Source organism: Salminus brasiliensis, chromosome 2 (genome assembly GCF_030463535.1).
Source record: "Salminus brasiliensis chromosome 2, fSalBra1.hap2, whole genome shotgun sequence".
Lineage (NCBI taxonomy): Eukaryota > Metazoa > Chordata > Actinopteri > Characiformes > Bryconidae > Salminus > Salminus brasiliensis.
The window spans coordinates 37155711-37163245 of NC_132879.1; the positions used below are offsets into that span (position 1 = coordinate 37155711).

The 7535-nt window shown below is 40.5% G+C and overlaps 1 pseudogene; it reads right to left on the bottom strand.

Annotated features, from left to right (window-relative positions):
- Nucleotides 1–6650: 6650 nt before the first annotated feature.
- On the bottom strand, nucleotides 6651–6805 carry LOC140550440 (U1 spliceosomal RNA; annotated as a pseudogene).
- Between the last annotated feature and the right edge of the window lie 730 nt (nucleotides 6806–7535).

A 7535-nucleotide genomic window follows, 5' to 3' on the forward strand; every position in this document is an offset into this window, starting at 1 on the left:
AAGAATTCAGAGGTAGTCCTTCATTATTCACTCCGCTTTGCGCTTTCACTGGCAAGAAATCAGCCCCAGAGCTGTGCTGCTACCACCACCATGCTTGATGGCTGGTACAGTGTTCTTGGGAGAATGCCTTTCCTTTACTCCACTAGACTTCTCGGTTTCATCTGACCATAAAACATTCCTCCAGAAGGCTTTTTCTTTATCCAGGTGGTCAGCTGCAAACTTTAGCTGAGCTTGAAGGTCTCATTTTCTGAGCAGAGGCTTATCTACGCAAGTGCGCCAGAAGGAAATTTGTATCTCGACAAGAGTTGAACAATTTGATAGATAACAGTAACTGTAAATGAAAGGCTTTGGTGACGGCCCTGTCATCGGCCCAGGTTTTGTGACATCTGGACCCTCGCATATCCTTCTGTACACGGATGGCAGAGGCAAAGCCAACTCCCCTGGGCAACTGGTGGGGTCGAGGAGGAAGGAGGGAAAGGATGAAACGTCAGCATCTGATAGCAGCAAAGTAGGCGTGTAAATAGTTTTCAGCTTCTGCTGAAGCTCTCATTTCTTGGATGGCAGCCTCTCTGCCCATGGGGATATAAAGCTCTCTTAACTGTAGACAATGACACTGGTGTTCCAGCAGTTTCCAGTTCATGGTAGGCCCTGTGCCCTGGTGGTTCTTGGGTTGTTCCTAACCATTTAAACCAATTTCCTCTCAGCTGAAGGTGACAATAACAACAATGTTCGAACTGATTATCTTTAAATCTTCAGTTGTTTAAAACTAGAACCTGTGGAAATCAGTGATCATCGTTTTCAGATCTGCACTGAGCTCCTTGCTATCTCCCATTGTACTGTGTGTTGGTCAATCCAGCCAGTGCTGTCAAATAAATGCTTTTAATGTGAGCAGAGAGAAGCTACTAGCTATAGTCCATCATGACCACCAACAGGAAGTTAGGAAGCACTTTTAGCATCAAATTTTCAGTGGCACCAAAATAATCAAATCTAATATGCATCATTTTGACCCTGTGTTGATTTAAGAAAATCCCTGAAGGTCCAATATGGCTTTGACATTCATGTCCATAATAAGTGTATGTAAACTAATGACAACAAACATGTGTGTTAACTGATGGACATGGTATGTTGTTAATGTAGGCCTCCCCACTGCTGGTAGAACTAATAGGGAGACCTAGCTAGTGGCTGAGAACTGGAGGTAAAAAATGAAGACGCTGGAACTTCAAGAACTATCCCTATGTTGAACATGCTTCATGAGACAGACCCCTAAATGTCTGTGAACCGTTAATTGGAGAGACTTGACAAATACATTGACAAACACTCCCTTACAGTCCAGCTACTGACATATCCTCTACCCTCAAGCTCCCACCCTCATGCCCTCTAGTAAAGCAGCCTTAATTCTGCAGCAAGTCCTTCAGCAAATACAACTGTCTGCTGTTGTATACATTTGCCCCAGAAAATCCCAAACGGCTCCTATTTCAGCTCCTTCCTTCTCCCCGAACAGCTTTTCAGGCACACACACACGATTCATAGATTAGTGGATAGATAGATAAATAAACAAACCTCACACACCATCCGTGTCGTCCCACTACAGAAAACCTAAACACAGCTTCCTCCAGTCCATCTTCTTTCTTTGCTGAACTTGCACATGGACGGACACACACACAGTATTACCCCTCCTGGGCATATGGAGGTCATCGGATTACTGCAGAAGACATGTAGGCCCGAAGGGGATGATAGAAGGGGGGGTGAATGCTGGGTAAAAAATAAAGAGAACATGCTGGCACAGAACTGGAAGAGCCTGGGGAGTAGGAGAACTGTCTGTGTGTGTGTATGAGAAAGAGAACGAGGGAGGGAGAGAGAGAAAGAGAGCAATAGAAGGGGGGATTCCACGCTGTGCTACTCTTGGAGTCACGTGGGAGTTGAGTGTGCAGGGTTTTTTAAGAAGTCAGCAGGAGAAGAGAGGACAGCTGGGTGCATCTGCTGTGTCCCCTTGCTTTCCTCCGCAGAGAAGAAAGCTGGAGAAACGTCATCCGTATCAAACGCCTGCTTGTTAAAGGTGCCGATACGATTTTTGCGTGCTGATGCTTTGAGGCTAATTTAGCTAACGAATAACGGAAGCTCACGACCAGCAGTTCAGCATCAAGCAATCCACATGCATAAAACATCACACACATGCTGCTTTGCTAGGAATACATGCCACAACACAAAAATCAGTAGCTAGTTAGCCAGCTGTGTTTCAGCCTGTTAGGCTTTTTCCAATCACTACCATTAAGATATATTACAGGATAATTAATAACTCAACATCAAACTAAAGTATGTCCACAATTAACCCCTTAAACGGGCCCCCAGTGTTATTATAAACTTCTATTATCAGAGAATAGCCCCAGCAGTGTGTACAGAAGTCCCTGTAGCCACAGAGTAATACACCTTGGAGTGTTGAGCTTGGTTAGGGGTAAACCAAACAGGCCTGTTTGCTGTTAATTAGGATAGCACGGGTAGCCTAATGAGTGTGCTGCACTTAGATATCATAACAAACCCAGGTAAATCATAATGAGCTATCTGTATTTCAGCCGGACATTTACTGACTCATAACAACAGTACAATTCCATTGCTTATGGGTGTAAGCGTGTGTTTAGGGGCATTTCCTCCATGGTTCGAACCCCGTTGCTGCTTCTGTACACTGTGTAAATAATGCTGGATGAATGGACCAATAGAAATGTTTCAAATGACTTGGAATAAACTCAGATTTTACATTACAATTACATTCATAGAGTTAAGGACGTTATTACCTTCTGCTGTAAGGTCACCATTTTTGGAGATACATGTTTTTCATTGGACAGCGAAATCCCATCAAGGTTGCACTAAGGTCACCATATTCAGCTGAAACAACTCAGTTCACTCAGTCAAATTCACCTTAACTCAAAATCTGCCAAAAAGTTGATCGCACACAAATGAACTATGCGTTTCAGTCAAACTAACTCAAAATTTAATAGTTGAGATAATTAGCCTCATTATCCCAACTTTCTGTAGGTTATTTAAGTTAACCAAGTTAACTTCCGTAATTCAATAATGTGCAGTTAGGTTTTACAGTGTATGTATAGAATCTGGTGGAATCTAATCTGTGATGTGGGTCTAGGTCCAACTAATGCGTATATGCTGTCATAAAACCAGACAGCAGAGCAGAAAAATGGAGCTGCTATTCACAAAAGTGGTAAGCGAACTCAGCGAGGCTTTGTTAACAGCCCTGCTTTTCTGCCCTTCTGCCCTGAATGAGATTCTATCAGGAAGAGGTGGAAATATCGGTGCAGTGGACTGATGGACTGAAATTATGCAACCGTTCCTTCCCGCTGTCAGTGACTGACGTGAATGACGGAGGCTGAATCCTTAACGCTGTGTTTTTTCATGACAGGTGTAATGAGCTCTGGCCTAACTCATTCCATTTCCCTCCCCTTTCCCCTAGCCAAGTGAAAAAATTGTGTTGGTGACAAGGGCAAAATGATGGCTGTCTTAACCCTCTTAGCTGCTCATGTTTGCCTCTTTGCTTGGCAAAACCCTCTCAACTGATTATACAACGATGACGACTCGGGTTATTCCACTGGCACGCCTTCTGTGAATTATAGATGGTGTGCGAGACAGACAACCTATGCAAAAAACACAGGAATTCACACAGTAGTGAACCTATCATAAAGATACTGGTCAAACACAGTTAAACACCCATGACTCGCAAAAAAATCCAACATACCTCACAAGATGTACGAGGCTGAACTTCTGTCAGCACTAAACACCTAAGCCTGACATCTATTGAGCTCCCATCTATTCATAAGGCAGCTCAGCCATGGCAACCACTTCCAAACTGATCCTGAATAAGCTGTAACACGCGTTTATCATGTCAAGCTCTATAATCTTTAAATATCAAAAATGATTTCATGTATTTTATCAAAATATTTGTCTCACTGCAAGTGTTGTCTAGAATCTGTGTACTATGTGTATAATCTCTGCAATCCAAACAGATGTACAGTAAGACCAACATTAGATGCTAGTGGGTGGAATGCCCTGAAAGCATCAACTTGTTTGACAAAGTAAACAAAAATTTTTTTATCCAGTAAAAGTAACATTTGCATATTATCCTAGTCACTGAATTGAGTGCTCAGCATTTTTTCTGATTGTTTTTACTCTTGGAAATGGAATCGAGCACCCGGTTTTCAAAAATCAGAAACCGCTACAAACACATTTTAGAGACAGGAGAGAATGGAACATGCATAGTTGGGAATATTTATGATTGTGAGGTAAAAAAAAAAAAAAAAAAAAAAAAAGACAAAATGGATTCTTCTTAGTAATGTAAGTCAAACACCAGAGAGAGAGAGTGAGCGAGCGAGCGAGAGAGAGGGGTAAAGTAACTCTCAAATGCATTAGGACACATTCACATGGGCAAAGTGAGGACACTCGTCTTTCAAAATTCTGGGAAGAGCACAGCTTACAGAGGAAGCAGTATATTCCCTGTGAACCCTGAGCAGGAGAGTGAGGGGAAAAAAGGAGTGACTTGGAGAACAGATGAACACCCCCCTGAATTACTGAGACTGTTCTACGCAAACAACCAGTTTTTACTAGCTGCTGTTGGCTGAATTTGCAGATATGTAAATGTAAAGTGCTGTGTAAAAGTATTTGTCCCTTCAATGTTTTGAATGCGTCACATTTCCAATTTTAATACAAGATAAAGACAATACGAGTAAATACACACTGCTTAGATTCATTAAAACCTGTCACTCATGTGAAGAAAAAAAAAAAAAGGACTTAATTCCACAACCTTAATTTTGTTTCTTTTGAGCTTTTCAAAGGTGGACTTGCTTTTGTGATTCGGATCACTGTCCTGTTACATGACCCAACTGCGCTTTAGCTCACAACTCCAAACGTGCATTCTCCTTCCAGACTCGTACATTTGTGACTAAAAGTCTACATATTACTGACGCAAGACAGACATGTAGCAACCAGTGAAACTGTATTACCTAAACTTAACTTACTAAGTCACTTAAACCTAAGCCTAAACTTAACCTAACCTAAATTTAACCTAACCTACACATAAACCTAAACTTACTACACTTAAGCCCAAGACTAACCTTAATTTAACCTAACCTTAACTTAATACACTTTATATGGTGGAATGTGGTGCTAGCTTACAACAGATGTAATTGGAACCATGTCTTTTACCTTTAACTCATCAATCCACAGGGTTGTATCACAAAAATCTTGTGGGTCATCGAGATGCTTGTTTGGAAACACAGAATGTAGCATAAGCTGCAAATAAAATCGGCTATTTAATCAAAGATACGCTGGTTGAAGACTTCCAAGTAATGTTTAAAACCAAAAACCAATCTAGGAAAACTTTTAGTCACACAGATGGATTATAAACATAAGCAAAATGTCCCAATAGAGACAACGAACAAAATACACTTATTGTTCTTATTAAAACATATAGCTCTCTAAACCACCTAGAATTATATGATATAATATTTACATTTTGCTAATTTGTGCAGATTATTTTACACTGCTTAACAATGTCAACCACGTGGCTCCAGTGCAACGTTGAGCAGATACTTTTATACAAGCAATGCTGGCCAGCCAGTCTTACAAGGGTGCAAAACACTTTTACTTCATCAATGAATTAAACACTTACTTTGGAAGATTTACTTTATTACTAAATAACTGAATACTTGTACTTTTATTCAGTTATATTTCAAAAACAAACATAAAAAAATCAATCAGGTGTTTTTATTCATGGTTAAAGACCATTCATCTGTTTAAGGCATGATTGTGATACTGTTAGCAGTTATATTGATATTATTAAATTAAAAGCTGATCAAAAATAATTGATTAATTATTTAAACCTTACATTTTCATTTAGACCTCAAGTACTCGTTATAAATTTCAAAGGCCAGGAGATTTTTCTCTTGCCAATTAGTTGAGCTGTCACACTTTAATTTGTTGTTTTTAATAAAAATGTCCTACCAGATTTTTGTGCGAGGGCTGGTACTGCTTAGTCACTGCACCACGTCACCACAGCCACAAAACAAACCATTTGTTAAGTTACTTAATGAAATACTTACTTTTTACATTTTTTATAGTGCCGGTCACACACCTCGTAATTACAAAATAGCAACTTCTTAACTTTCAGTGGAAGTCAATGTTAAAAGCTTTTGTTCGGAGTCATTTTAGAGCATTTGTCTGAGGCAATGTAAAGAACTTCCAGATTTTGTCCAAAATGGAAAAACTGAAAATGGAGAAACAAGGTTTTTGCATGTCAGCAATGATGTTTACATGTAGGTAAATCTTTTGTACAATTATTTGACTTTTTTTTTTTGGTACCACTTCTAGATGAGTAAGATTTTGAGCATGTTTCCCTCAGAGGAGGATAGATTTCCCTTTTTAGGAGCCTTGATTCTTCTTGAACCATCCCAAAAACAAAGACGCCCATATTCACCATTTGTGTTGGCCACAGATGGAATTTAACCCGATCGTGCAATGAACACACATATACACACTAGTGAGCAAACACACACAGTGACAGAGAGCACACATGCCAGAGTGGTGGGCAGCAATCGCAGCGGCGCCCAGCCCCCCTCCCCCTATAAAATAAAAAAATAAATAAAAATTCAGGTGAGATTGTGAGCACAGTCCCCCACGACACAAAAATTATGCAGTCCTGCATGTGGCAAATTCGCAGGGGTCAGCACAACCCAAGTGCAATGGCTAAACCTCGCCCTGGGCGAACCACCTTTCTGCTTATGGTATCACCCCTGCCATATATTATATTATATTATATATAATGAACATTTGGCTAGAGGTCTGCACTCCCACTGGACTAAAGGCAATTTCTTGTGGCACGGGGCTAATTTTTTGTCGTGTGTGGGAGTGGGCTGTTAACCAGCCTAGTGCAAAAAAACACATATGTGCAGAAAAATTCAGCAAATGAATAACTTGCATTCTTGTTGGCTGTGTCCCAAACTGTACACGGTCACATTAAATAGCATAGGAGGGAAAAAAAACCCCCAAAAAAACAAACTAACCACCATCAGAAGTATGAAGAACAACACAGTGGATATTTCTTGCATTTTGTTCATGGAGAAATGATTATTTACATATGGTGATGTTCCTTCACAATGCAAGTAATCACGCCTGATGAGCAAGACTGCCATGCTGTTTCTATGGAGAATCACGACTGATTATCACTAGGGGGCTTGGACCTAAATTTCTGGAGTCAAAAGTGGCCGTCCTGCATAACACCTGTTGTACAATCGCCATGTAAGTAAACGTGCCTGGACTTCAAATGGAAGAGCCATTTCCTGATGGCTATCTTTGATCATCTCTAATAAGAGACTTGGAACAGAAGCGAGGAGGACTGAACAGAACATAATTAACACTCTGGGCCTCAACTCTTGAGGACAGTCACCTAGGTCCAAATTGTCATTTTATTCCCTCAGAGCTGTTAACATGGCTGTCAAAAGTTCTGGCTAAAGGCAGTGTCCGCTGAAAGGTGAGTA